At 43.1% G+C, this 14,880-nt stretch overlaps 1 protein-coding gene across 7 annotated transcripts in view; it reads left to right on the top strand.

Moving 5' to 3' along the window:
• Positions 1–14,880, top strand: part of TMEM108 (transmembrane protein 108) — a 295,171-nt gene that overhangs the window by 58,557 nt on the left and 221,734 nt on the right. For 2 of the 7 annotated variants that reach the window (XM_071222300.1, XM_045200104.3), the window contains exons 1-2: positions 2,290–2,492; positions 3,191–4,402. The exons of 4 other annotated variants lie outside the window; for them this stretch is intronic. The gene's annotated coding sequence lies outside the window, so the exon portion shown is untranslated. Of the gene's footprint in view, positions 1–2,289; positions 2,493–3,190; positions 4,403–14,880 lie in introns of those variants that run through there. One more of the 7 variants, XM_045200108.2, reaches the window with a different exon arrangement.

The raw sequence follows: 14,880 nt of genomic DNA, 5'->3' as shown, positions 1-14,880 counted from the left end.
CTATCAGACCTTTTCCAAACTCTAACTTGCAAACTCCTGAACTTACCATAATGACTGCGTATAATGTTTTGGTGCACATTATACAAGGGATTATTATACCCATTATCATGCCCATGGTATATAATCATTATACCCATGTATAGTGTGCATCCTTATTTTTCCCTCAAAAATTTGGGCAAAGAAGTATGCATTATACATAGCAAAATACAGGGTACTCATTATAGAACCCCAACAGTGGTGTTCTGGAACAGCTGTGGGGTTTGATTGCCCACCACCAAGAAGCATGACTCACAAGGCAAGAGTTTAGTGAAAAAGGAAAGGGGTTGTTTATTTAAAAGTTATGCAGATGTAGAATAATGGCAGATTTCTGCTTCCTTTAAAAACACCCAAAAACAAACAGTCCAGCCTCCCTCTGTCAAAGGAGGCCGGTTCCAGAATACGCCACTCAGAGTTACTGCCTTTCAGAAAAGCAGAGGTCTTCAGCTCAGCATTCCCGGTCACAGTTCAGCTCCAAGCATCTCTCACGAGTCTGGGTGGCTAAGTGGGTCCTCTGCAGCACTGCTAGCTCTCCTGCAGGCTTCCAGGCAGACCTCCAACCTTGTGGCAGACATACTTACTGGCCAATCCACAGACCAACTTACAGGCTGACCTCCAGAGCTTGCATCTCCCCTTTGACCTTCAGCCAGCCCTAACTTAAATGATCGGCTCAGAACTTTCTATGTGACCTCATATCTGGCTCTTCCTGTGGTACATTAGTGTCCGCCATTTTTATCAGTTCCCCAGTGTCTTTGACCTTCTTTCAGCTGCCATCTTTAGTCAGGGCAGGAGTTCCCAGTGATGCACAGGAGGATCCGGTGAGGGCATCTGCCTCCCTGGCTATGTCACATTTGCCCTGAGCTTCAGGAAGGCATGGCTGTTAACTTGCCTTTGCTGTGCAGTATATCTTAAAGCTGTACCATCATCTCTCCCTGCCTCCAGTACTGCCTGTAGGCAGGATTGTGGGGGTGGTCCCCTGTTGTCAGGGGACCCATGCTCTGTACCACAGTTACATACTAAAGCAAAGCTGCCTCCTAAGGCTGTGGGTCTTAAACTTGAGTGTACATCAGAGTCTTCTGGAGAGTTAGTTAGAATCTAATTGTTGTGCCCCACCCTCAGAGTTTTTGACTCAGTAAGTATGAAGTAATATGTAAGCCCATAATATGCATTCTAACAAGTTCCCAGGCCATGCGGATGCTGCTGGTCCGGGCACACCATTTTGGGAACCACTGTCCTGAGGGTCCTCCCAACCTGGGGCGATGTGAAATCAGGCCGCAGTCCCTCTGGTGTCTCAGTTCTGCCACTCCTTTGAGCGAGCTTGGCCTGACCCATGGCTCCTTGGGCCTGGCGGGCATGGATGCGTGCTCATACCCTGTCTCTCAGATCCAGCGTCCCAGACAGGTGGGGCTGTGCCCGCCCACGCTCTGGGATGCCCAACAGGTCTGAATTTCTGAACACAGCATAAAACCAGAAATTCAGGGCAGAATTTGTGTTTTCCTATGACCTTAAGAACACTGTCATTTAATCTTGAAAATAACACTGTTAGGTGGAGAGAATTCTCACTTTTATCTATAAGGAAATAAAACTCAAAGTTTAAATTACATGCTCAGGAAGTAAATGGAAGAACTGAAATTTCAAACCAAGACTGGCTTCAGTGCCTGATTTTCTTTCACCTAAATCTCTTTCTCCCAGGTTCCATTTGGAGGTTTTTCATGACCTCTTTTCTCATTTTTATGTAGCCAAGATTATGAAGACCCTCTTTAGGGTTTGAATTATGACTTGCATATACATATGTATGAATTCACTTATGAATACACATATTAATGTATGAATATACATATACACAAATGCTCCTTTGCTTTGTTTTTATTATTTTGTGTGCATTTTAATCATGCTACATAATATGCATCTTTTTAAGTTGCCCTAAAGCAGTTTAGGAACAAGGCAAGGAATGCATTGCACCCCCGGTTGTAGTGAACACGGGCCCACACGTTAGTCATCCCTACACAGGCTGGCCTTTCCTCCCTACCTCACATTGAGTCTAAGAAAATCTTTGGTAGCCATGGACTTGTACTAGGTTTCAGCCATGCCCTTGACTGCGAATAGTAAATGGAATTGAAACTGCCTTTGCTGTCCTGGCCTCCTCCCCTCCTCCCCGTACTGCTCCATAAAGGAGATTAGGGCCTCATTTAGTTCTGCTGGAAGACAGCTGGCAGGTCTGTACTGACTGACGCATTCACTCTGTTAGAACATAAGAACAGCCCTGAGGCTTTGAGAGTGTGTCTGCACTAAGAGTTTATATGCTTTGCTCACATTAATAGCAATGTAGTGTTTTTTCTCCTTTCCTAAAGAAAACAGCTCTTTTTCCACTGGGGGAAAAACAAAAACCAAAAATTCTAGCATCTGCTGTTGAAGGCTGCAGTGAAACGAGGAGCTGGATCGCAGAAGGAACGGCGGTAAGAAGAGGAGACAAGGGGGTCGTAGTGCGCCCAGGAACAAAATGACTCCAGAGGTGCGTGCACATGTGTGCACACCCATTCCATCAGCTGTGTGAGGTTTTCTCCGGTCACCCAGTGTTTCTCCTGGATGGAATTGCTCATAAGCAAATGTAAAATTTGCATTATGCTCAGAATTGTTTCCTAGTTTATCAGTCGCATTGAAACAAATTTGTGTTTTCAAAACAAGCTTTGCAAGTCAGTTCTCAGAGGATCCCCCATCCCTTGTTTTTGTAATACTTGGTTGCCGTCTGTGAGATGAGGGGGCATAGGAGGATGGCTCTTTTATATATATTTATTTCCTACATTTTATAATATTTTAGGTAATATTACAAACATTATGAGTAAACCCCCCCTCCCAACCTCACAAAACAAGTATAAAATTTTTTTAGGGCACATAAAAATGTCCCATGTATCAAAATGGCCTTGTCAGGATGCCGTGTTCTAACCCCATTGCATCCCACCCCTGCCTTTGAGCCAAGCCGAGTGGGGCTGAGTCAGTGAAGACTGACCCTGTTCGTTTTCTCCCTGATTATTTTCCTTGACTGATAGTCCCAGGAGGTACCTGTTACAGTAGCTCTGTGGTGTTTGATGAAGTATTTATACTCATTTGCTGTGGGTCTTAGGGAGGTTCTCAGGGTTTCATTGGTTGATTTCAGGATACGACTGTGTATATGGGACACTTCTCAGCAAATCCATCTTGGGAAGGAGGAGAAACTACGTGATGAAAGCAGTAGCTCCACATCCTTGAGCCTATATTTGCGGGCGAGCCATGGCTGGGAAAAGCGTAGTCACAACGATGCCCTTGGAAGGAGCACCTGGTTATTTTTTGCAGGTTGACTCCCTGCCTTCCAATTAGATATGGCAGCTGGATTCCCATGTGTGCATTTGAATTACAGAGAGATGAACATCGCATCACTAATACAATTGCTGGGATAGGTAATATGCATATACACATGTAGAAAATTTTTTTTAATCTAGATTTAAAAAGGAATAAACTCTAAGGCCCTAAGATTTAGGACTGAAAGAACATATGGAGAAGGGGGATATTTTGTTCCATGCCCCATCTTACAATGAATATGGAATCAAGCCTACAGAAGCAGCGCTAGCACGAGATCCTGGCTAGTTCAGACAGAACCAGGACTTAAACACCAGGGCTCCAGGCTGTTCTCTCTGCACCATAGTATTGATTTCTGTAGTTCAGTGAGCTCTGAGCACTTCAGAATCCAGGCAGCCCTCATTTTGTTGCTGCTGATGCCTGAACTCTGGCATTTGTCACCCCCGCTGGCTTTGATTTCCCTGCCTGCTACTTCCCTTTTATTTTATTTTTAAAGCTGAGAACTATGAGGGTGACTTGTATACAGGCCATGGCTACCCCTATTTACTTGATTTTTTTAGTAGACATTCTTTTTTTTTTACCTTCATGGATAAGAAATATGAGTAAGAATATGAGTAAGAAATGTGAGTAAGAATAATCTAGGTATAAGGAAGAGAAAAGTGCTGGCCTGCCTCAGATGGAGGTCCATTTTCCAGCAGTTTTGATTTATTTAGTCAGTGAAGTCCACAGAGGCATTCCTGGAGATGTGAGGACCTGGGGGAAAGACAGCCCAGAAAATTTTAGGAAAAAAATGAAAAATTCCTCAAGATGTTTTCTAAAACCAAGTTGGAAAAAGATGTATTGCAGAAAATCTTTAGAATGAAATTGATATTTAGGATACCTCCATACCCCAAAGGCAAGCTGAGTAATAATAATAATAGTAATAATAACAACAACGACGGCAGGAACTTGCACTCACTGAGCTCTGACCAGGTGCCAGGCACTGTTCTGCACGGTTGCAGGAATCATTTACTTCTCAGCGCCACCGTGTAAGGTAAGTGCTGGCATTATTGCTTCATCTGATGGGGGCATTTGAAGTTCAAAGAGGTGGCTCTGCTTGCCTAATACCCCATTGTTAACAACTTGAGGAGCTGGGATGCAAACTGAGGGCTGACAGCGGTCAGGCTTACTCCCCAGCAGAAATGGAGGGAGGAACTAGACAGACCAGCCTTAGTCCTGCCTCTCTTATCAGGCAGCTCAGGTATCCCTCCAAGCAGTTTTGTTATCCACCAAGGGGGAACAAAAATAACACATGGTTTTCCTTTTTCGAAGATTAGTTGTGATAATCAAATAAGATAGGGAAGGGAAATCATGTTTCATGGACACCCCGGCGGAGCCAGGACCAGAGCAGATGTGTTTTAACAGAGCACCGCTAGTTTCCGCTCTTCCTGCTCTTGTTACTGTGTGGTTCTCAAGTTCACTGCTGACACACAGTCACTGCCATTTTCACAAGGGGGATTAACTGCCGTCTGTTCTCATATGTGGGTTTCTCTTGTTTTCTATACTGCCTGTCTTGTTCCACTGATTTCACTGGGGGTGGGAGATTATTTTCAAAGAAATGCATGTTGTTTGTAGAAAATTTGGGCAACGGGTTTGAAAAGGTAGTTTACAAGGGGGAAACTCAAAAGGCCATCAAGCATTGGAAGAGATACTCCAAGTCACTGGTAATAAGAGAAGTGCAAAGTAAATCACTAATGATACATTATGTATGGCATTTTAGAGAACTCGGTTATGCCACGTGTTTCCAGGACTGTGGGGAGGTACCTTCATGCGTTGCAAATAGGTTCACCTACCATTTTGGAGAACCATTTGGCACTCTTGTTCAAATTAGGGCCACGCATACCCCACGACCCAGCAGTTACGCCCTTGGAGCTGTATGAAAATGTCTTTGTTTTATATATATTTTTATATACACACATGCATACACCTATACCTATACACATGCGTATGTAGAATCACTCCATTTATGTAAATATTTACAGATGTACATATGTACATATACATACACAAACACACAATATACTAGATGAATGCATGCTGAAGAGTCAACACATTGTAAACAGAATTATGGGCAATTTTTTCTTTTTTGTTCTCACTTATAGTTTCTGATTTTTTTTTCTCTTTTCAAGGGCTTGAGTTAACCACCATCATCAGTTTATGGCACGTTATCATCATTGTTGTTGTGAGATTCTCCCTTGCTTTAATTATTTATTAATTTAAAATGTTTAAAGATTTTATTTATTTATTTTTTTAGAGAGGGGAAGGGAGGGAGAGAGGAAGAGAATCATCAATGTGAGAGAGATGCATCGATTAGTTGCCTCTTGCACAACCCCAACCGGAGACCTGGTCCACAACCCAGGCATGTACCCTGGCCAGGAATCGAACCAGTGACCTCTCCGTTTGCAGGACGATGCCAAACCTGCTAAGCCATACCAGTCAGGGCTCTCTTGTTTTGTTATTTTCCTTTTCATCCCCAGTTCTCCCCTTCATCCCTAATCCAACCCTCATGTAACCACTGTGCTGAGCTTAACAGATATGTCTTTTATAAGTACTCATAAAATGAGTATCATTTTATGTGCATGTATTTCTATTTGGGAAAATGGTTTTGTGCTGTACCTTGTTTTTCTTACTTTTTTCACTTGGCACTATGCTCTTAAGATCCATCCATGCTGATAAGTGTTCATCTAATCAATTCTTTCTAATATCTGCTCAGCACTCCTTTATGCTCATTCCCCAAATCTGAACTAACCACTTCCACAGTAAAGAACATCCAGGTTACCTCCAGCTCCCTCTTACCACCACAAGAATCCTGTGTGATATCCACTTATGTTCTATTATGGAGGGTTTTACATATGCACATATATGCACACATACATGTACACATGTGTACATGTATAGGCGTATGCATGTGTATATAAAAAACTATATAAAACGAAGACATTTTCATACAGCTCCAAGGGCATAACTGCCGGGAGTGGCCCTGATCTGAACGAGTGAGCCAAATGGCTCTCCGAAATGGTAGGTGAGCCTATTTGCAACTCATGAAGGTCCCTCCCCACAGTCCCGGAAACACTTGGCATAACTGAGTATATATGTACATTATGTAAATATGTACATATTTATTTACATAAACAAATGGGGTAATTCTACATATACTCTTTTTTTGATATTCTGGCTGTGAAACTGTGCTAAGTCATCTCTACGATGCCCGCCGATTCCAAGACACTGTCCTCTCAGGGTGAATACCGCATCATCAAATTCAGTCCATTTTAAACTGCCTTGGCTTCAGCATAACCCAAATGTTTGCTGAACACTCTCAGTGCCAACCATGAATTACTAGTGCATTCAAAGGAAAAGCTATCTGTATTTCATTTATTTGCATTTATTTCAAATAGTACTCATTTTGTGTTGATATGCGGTAGGTCGTTTAAGTGTATTCAGACCATTTCACAGGCTGGTAGTTCACTGTAAGAGCAGATTCCAGCGCTGAGCGTTGGTCCCTGACAGAGCAAGTGAGTTTGGAACTGGTCTCTGGTACCGGGGAGCCACCTCCTGTCAGTGACCTAATGGCTTTTTGATAGGCTAGAGCTGAATGGTTTCTGATGACTGTTCAAAAACAATTAAATTAGTGAACAATAGAGGTCTGAACCTTTATTTCTTGCTCTGTATCTGGAATGTGAGCAACCTTTAATAAAGAGCGCTTTCCTTTCTGCCAGAGGCAAAAGCAGAACTTCCCAACGGAAGATAGCAAGTCAGTCTAGGCCTTTTACAGAAGCCAAACCTCCCATTGCCCGCTGTTGCCATGGTGATCATTGCCGACCTTGCAGGTCCTCCCTAAGGGTGTTCTCACCAGGTTCACTGGTACTGCATAGGCTGTGTGTGTGGCTTGGTTGTCATGTTTTACTCTGAATCCCAAGTCAGAAGGCATCAGTGCCTTGCACGTAAGAAATGCTAAGTGAAGATATATGGGTTTGGATTGGGTGCACTGGGTTTGAAAAAAATCAAAGGTATAAGGAATTTCACAAATCTCTTCAATTCTCAGAATGTAGCCCTTGAAACCCGTGTGGCTGCTACTTTGTCTCTTGAACAATTCCACCTTCTACTTAGAGTCATCAGTGAGTGAGTGATGTTTGCAACTCTCCGACCCATAAGATCCCACTGGGTGGCCGGGACGGGGCAGCTGTTTTAGAATCACCCTCCCTTAGGATTTGTTATTAAGCTTTTCTGGGGTGGGGAACAGCACGGACCTGACAGGCAACTGGCTACTCACCAGGTTGCCTGGCCTCTGGGGGTTGGTTGGTCAGTGGTTTTCACACCCAGCTGAGTACAAACCCTTCTTGGGGTTTCTGATACCCATCGTCCAGGTGTGGGAACCACTCAGTGACAGAATCTCAAGACTATCTTAAGACTTTCCAGCCCTGAGTTTTCCCCAAACCTAAACTGATACTGTAATTTTATCAGATTTTTGATATGCCTCTGATGAAAACAGTCTCCCCCATATTAATATCTTACTGTGGTTGTAGAGTATCATGAACCTTTAAATGGAATCCTTCTTTCCAAAAAGAAGGGAAAGAGAACATCTAAAGCTTTAAACGTAATTTAAATTAAGCATTTATATGATATTAAGTTTTGTGTTTGCAAAATACTTGTCAGTTGTTCCTCATTTATCCTTACAAGACTAGCCACTCCTACCCCTAAAGTGCATCTCAAATTTTCTGAGAACGAAGAACTCAGAACAACAGGTAATTTGCCTTGGACATTGCCCCCAAACCATGTTTTTCACTAATAGAAGAGCCAATACAGATGAAAACTTACTTGACATCTGAAAAGTAGCTGTTCTGGAACCTCGTATGTCCCTTGTGAAAGTATAGTGAGGCTTCTCCACCCAGGGTTCTTCCTCCCACAGCTATAATAGATTGGATGCCAGGGGTTAGCTAGCCTTTGGGGTGTTTTAAAAAATCTTGTCATGCACTGAGGCAGTACAGTGTGGGGACATATCCACAGACCGAGGGGGAGGATTGGACTCAATACTGGCTCTATCATTTCCCGACAGTGTGACCTGGATTACATCAGTAACCTCTCTGGTAAAATGAAGACGTCTGCCTTCCTTGTCTCACAGGTGGTTGTAGCAAATAGGTAGCATCGATCATTCTTTGCAGTTTCTGGAGTGCTTTGGAAATGTGCTAGCTCCATTCACCGAGGGCTGGTGATCCTACACAGGCTGGAAAGAGCGTGTGAATGTGTGCTTTTTCCTGAGTCTAAGTTGTCGGGTGCCTCTTTCTCAGGCTCCTCAGCTTAACCAGCTGTCAGAGTGTATCCCAGAATACCAGAGAAGAGGGGAAGAAAAATAACATAGAAAAGGAGGGGAAGGGCAGGGACTCCCCCCACCTACTCTCCTGCTGCACTCAGCACACCGACTTCGTCCAGCAGCTCTTTCCTGCCTCGTGTGCAGTGACAGAGCCTCTCGTGCGGTGACGCGCATGAACAGCGGGGTATAATTCAGAAATAAATGCAGGCGGAGTTGGCTACTGCCATCTGACAGCCCTGGGTTTCTCTCCAACAGTGCCAGCCATGAGCACCCCATTCGTTTATGGTTCTTAGTGATTTCTTCAGGGCAAATCTGAAGTTTGCTTTGTTTTATCTATGAAGAAAGGACCCACAGAGCAGATAAATAGTGTAAATGTGTTTACTAGGAAACATATTAACCTGCTTGAGATGCATCTGTTTGCATCCTAACAACGTACTGATTAGGAGTGATCCTAGTCTTTAAGGAGTCCTGTGAGGGTTTCTACTGGTAATATTTTATTAGCATTTAATTTGAATTATTTTAATGTAATTCCACTTCTTTAAAGCTTGCCCATAATTCAATATTGTCACACATATCTTTCTTTTATCAATTTGGATTTGTTGTAAGGTATTATTGTAATTAACTACATGCCCCTCCATCCCTTCGATACCATCTGGTAAAATTACATCCTTTGAACAAGACTTAGTTTTCCCTTAGTTTCTTAAGATTAAAAATGGCTTGATACTTAAATGGCATCTCCAGGGTTCAGGTGCAGAGAAGATTTGCCTGTAAGAAGCCAACGAGGGAGGTTGCTAATTAGTTATCTCCACTATGACTAGCCTCCAGGGCAAGGCAGAGGCCAACTTCTTCACCTAAAAATTTGTTTAGATTTCTGTAGTTGCATAGACAAACCTTTATTCATAAAACTTGTGCACTGTGCTTGACCTGTAGTGACCGCTGATTTAGTGGCTTAGTGAATGAAGGTGCGAGAGTACATACGTCTCTGGGATTCTCCCTTGTCTTTCATACATACTGTTGTTTGATGTCGGGCGCTCTCTGTATTACAGCAGGAACCCTGCAAGAGGATTGTATTGAAAGCACTACCTGTGTTCGTCACTTCCATCTACCTACCCCATCTCTAAAATATTTTTGGGAAACCTATGGAGCCAACCAGGCATGGAGAAGGGACAGACCAAGTCCTTGTCACTGTGCCTATCATATTTAGTGTACAGCTCCTCAACTTTTTCCTTGAGAAGTAGGCAAATCTTAAAGATTTTATTTTATTTTATTTATTTTTAGAGAGAAAGGGAGGGAGAAAGAGAGGGAGAGAAACATCAATGTGTGGTTGCTTCTTGTGCACCCCCTATTGGGGACCAGGCCTGCAACCCAGGCATGTACCCTGACTGGGAATCGAACTGGCAACCTTGTGGTTCGCAGGCTGGCACTCAGTCCACTGAGCCATGCCAGCCAGGGCAGGCACTCAACTTTTAGTAGAGCAGTTGATCAGCCTTTTGCCTCTCACTGTACTCAGAGTTGCTGTGTGCTTGGTCCAAGTTCTACCCCAGGCATGCTGCTCTGGTCATTACTTTATGCTTGATTGGGCCACTAGTTACAACAAGGCAGCTACCGACCCTACTTTGTGTTACTGTCTCTTGTTTTCCACTTTATGCTGCAATTGTGTAACATCTAGGGCCTCTCCATTACTAGGGATCCACAGTTCTCAGTCAATAAAGTAACTTCATACTAAAGGTAGCAGCTGATATTTTTGAGCATCTGCTCTGTCCATGCTGGCCATTCCTCTGGAACATTTTATATATCCTCTCATTTAATCCTCAGTGTCCATGGAGGGAGTGTTATTATTTTTGTTTTACAGATAAGGAAACTGAGTCATGCAGGAATATATTTGCACAAGGTCATTTCACAAAGGCAAATTCTTACTCTTTTTAATAATAAAGCCCTTCTGGCACCCCATTTTTTAAAAATTGGCCCCATATGTTGCCTTACTTGATCTGGCACATCCGTGGCCATTCGTTTCCATGGGAGAAGTAGGCAAATGAGGGTGAGCCTTTGCGCTCCATGGCTCTGCAGGCTAGTGACCGCACAGTACTCGAACCCAGGGCTTCTGCGTCCTGGTCCCTGACTCGTCCTCCCAAAACGTACCGCCTTCTTTCCGCTCTCCTGACCGGCAGATCTCTCCTGAAGACTTGAGCCTGTCAGTCACACTGGGAGATTTGGAATCGTGGTGACTTTGAGCACTTACTGGAAGAGCATTTTAAAGGTGGCATGCTTCTTCATACCCATTCCGTTTAGTCTAGCAAGGGTGTCCAACCTGCGGCCTCGTGGGCCGCATGCAGCCCAGGATGGCTGTGAATGCGGCTCAACGCAAAACTGTAAATTTACTTAAAACATGAGGAGATTTTTTGTGTGTGATTACGCGTCACAATGTATTTAATGTGTGGTCCAAGACAACTTTTCTCCCAGTGTGGTGCAGCGATGCCAAAAGGCTGGACACCCCTGACAGAGTATTCCCAGTAAGCACCAACTCTGAATTCTTCTTTCTGCTTCTTTGTTAGAATAATACCTGGAATCTGTCCTTAACGGGTCGAGAGTGAAAAGCCAGTTCTTTGAACAAAGAATCAGTACTAATTGGGAAATAAATCACATTGTTTTCTATAACTAGAAGGGAGAAACTCCCACAAATTCATCTGTCATTTTGATTCATTCTTTCTCCCTTTATAGTACATTTTTAGTGTCTCAGAGAAGCTCCTCTGTGTGTGAATGTGCTCACAGAACCACCTTGTTTTACAGGTGACGAAAATAGAGAGAGCACTTCTTCTGACAGGAAACCTCACGTCTCCTTACTGGAAACCGTCCCAACAGTCATCATGTCTGGCTTTCTGAGATTTCCTGGAGTTAGGGGAACAATAGGCAGTTAAAATGTTAATGTCAGGAGAATTCTGCGCTTTTATAATGAATACCTAGGGAAATTTTTTTCTGTCGAGTTTGTAAGAAAAAAGTAGGAATATTTGGGAGGCTGGAAATAATGAGACAATGAACTTTAATGCTTTTAAAAATGGAGGGTTCTTTCTAATTTTTGGAAGTTGAAAAAATTTAATTGTATATTATGGTGCTCATTTTCTTGTTACTGAGATCAAAAGGACTAAGGGAAATTTCTCTTCAGGTGTCCCTCCCTGCATTGTATAAAGGGGGACCCCCCAAAATGAGAATTTTTTAATAAAAAATTGTGTATTTAGTCTTACATGTTTAAACGTCAGTCACCTTCAAAGCACTCTCCATTGGATGCAATACACCTATCGAGATGTTTTTTCCACTGCTCGAAACATTTTTTTCACTTGTTGACTTAGGTGCCTTTAAGGGCTTCTTCAGTTTTTTATTTCACCTTACACATCAGCAAAATGTTTCCCTTCGAGGACTCTTTTCATAAGGGAAACGAAAAAGAAGTTTCCCAGGGCAAGATCAGGTGAATAGGGAGGGTGGGGTATGGGGGTCATGCCATTTTCGGTCAAAAACTGCTGAACACTCAGTACAGTGTGGGCAGTGCGCTCGTAAATCACCCACCAAGAAATGGGCAAACGTGTTGAGTCTTCGAAAAAACTTCACTGAAGCCAAACACAGCCTCTCACAACAATACCAGCTGCTACACTGATACGGATGTGTTCCTAGAACACTCACCTAGTGAGGGAAGCTTGTGCTATAAGGGACCCACCATGCAGAAGATAATTCCCATTTTGGGGGTCCCCCCCTAGGAAATAATGTATCCCAAGAGACACATTCACAATTTTCTGTATTTTTATTTGATTAAACATCACTTACAGTTCTTGGATTCAGTTTATTATTTCTTAATTTTTATGTATCTACAGGGCTCCTGAGGCTTATGGTTTCTAATTTAGCAGTGGTATAGTTATTTCTCAGCTTCTTCCACCTCTGAAAGAAAAAAAAACTCAAGCATTAGGGAGAGGTGTTTATTTTCTGTGTTTTGCAAAGTGTGCTTCCACCTTTTTAATCATAAGATATATAGCTTTAATATTATTTCTTAATTTCTTTTTAAATTATATTTTGTTGATTACGCTATTACAGTTGTCTCAGTTTTTCCCCCTTTTCCCGCTTCCACCCAGCCCCGCCCCCCACTCCCTCAGGCAGTCCCCACTCCATTGTTCATGTCCATGGGACCTGGATATAAGTTCTTTGGCTACTCTATTTCCTATACTTTACATCCCCATGACTATTCCAGAACTACCAATTTGTACCTCTTAATCCCTTTACCTTTATACCCATCCCCCAGACCCCCTCCCCCCTGGCAAACATCAAGACATTCTCTGTATCTATGCTTCTGTTTCTGTTCTGCTTGTTTGCTTAGTTTTAAATTCAGTTGTTGATTGGTATGTATTGCCATTTTATTGTTCATAGTTTTGATCTTATTTTTCTTAAATAAGTCCCTTTAACATTTCATATAATAATGGTTTGGTGATGATGAACTCCTTTAGCTTTTTCTTGTCTGGGAAACTCTATCTACCCTTCAATTCCAAATGATAGCTTCGCTGGGTAGAGCAATCTTGGCTGCAGATCCTTGCTTTTCATGACTTCGAATATTTCTTGCCAATCCCTTCTAGCCTTCAAAGTTTTTTTTGAGAAATCAGCTGACAGTTTCTCATGGGAACTCCCCTGTAGGTAACTAACTGCTTTTCTCTTACTGCTTTTAAGATTCTCTCTTTATCTTCAACCTTTGGCATTTTGATTATGATGTGTCTTGGGGTGAGCCTCTTTGCATCCATCTTGTTTGGGATACTCTATGCTTCCTGGATTTGTACATCTATTTCCTTCACCAAATTAGGGGAGTTTCCTTTCATTATTTTTTTTCAAATAGGTTTCCAATTCCTTGCTCTTTCTCTTCTTCCAGTACCCCTGTGATATGAATGTTGATGTGCTTGAAGTTTTCCCAGAGGCTCCTTACACTATCCTGTTTTTGGATTATTTTTTCTTCTTGTTCTGATAGGTTGTTTTTTGCTTCCTTATGTTCCAAATCGTTGATTTGATTCTTGGCTTCATCCATTCTACTGTTGTTTCCCTGTAAATTAAAATAAATTGTTCTTTATTTCAATTAGTGAATCTTTTGTTTCTGGCACTAAGTTCCTTGAACATCCTTATAACCAGTGTTTTGAGCTCTGCATCTGATAGATTGCTTATCTCCATTTTGTTTAGTTCTTTTTCTGGAGTTTTGATTTGTTCCATGTTTTCCTTTGGGCCATGTTTCTTTGTTTCCTCATTTTGGCAGCCTCCCTGTGTTTGTTTCTATGTATTAGGTAGAGCTGCTATGACTCCCTGTCTTGGTAGCATGGCCTAATGTAGTAGTTGTCCTGTAGAGTCCAGTGGCACAGCCTTCCCTATCATCCAAGCTGGGTACTCGAGGTGCTCCTTACATGTGGTCAGAGTTCAACCTCCTCTTGCAGTTAAACCTTGACTGCTGTTGGCAGGTCAATGGGAGGGATTTACCCAGGCCAGTCAGCTGCAAGGATTGGCTGTGACCACTGACCACCAACCTCCACCTTTTGTGGAGGATCAGCTGTGCAGGGGCCTATTTCACAGAGCAGGACTTATTTCAGCAGGGCTCTGGTGCCTGCTGAGTCCCCTTGACTGTGTCGCTTGTGGAAGTGGTTGGGAGATGGTGCTCCAGCGTGGTCTGTAGCTGTCTACTGGGTGCTCCAGCTCTGGGGTGTCCTGGGAGGTGCAGGCCAAGGTCAGCTTCTGCCTGTGTTCTATCTGGGGCCACTTGACATAAGCTATAAAGTGATCTGCAGATGGCTGCTACTTGTGCTGGGCTTGGAGGTGCCCAAGTGTGGCCAGGCTGTGAACCAAGGCCATCTGTGGCTAGTGCTGGTCCTGGGCCATTTAGCAAAGAGGTACAGGGGTTCACTGAGGCCAGCTGCTGATTGTTTGAGAGGATTTAGGAAGATATGAAGCATGAGCCAAGACAACCCATTCGTATGGAAAAGCCACTGTTAACAACTTAGCTGGGCCTGTAAGTTGGGTGGTGCAGAGCCTCAGGGAATCACCAGGGTGAGGCAAACAGTGTGAGCCAGGTTGATGGAGTCTCAGATATGGTGCCCACCACTCGGCGTCTCTGTCAGCGGAGGACTCAGAAAGGGACAGTGGCCTCTGCCAGCAGT

This window comes from Desmodus rotundus, chromosome 8 (genome assembly GCF_022682495.2).
Source record: "Desmodus rotundus isolate HL8 chromosome 8, HLdesRot8A.1, whole genome shotgun sequence".
NCBI lineage: Eukaryota > Metazoa > Chordata > Mammalia > Chiroptera > Phyllostomidae > Desmodus > Desmodus rotundus.
The sequence above is the reverse complement of the archived record's forward strand: the minus strand, read 5'-3'. Positions and strand labels throughout refer to the sequence as shown.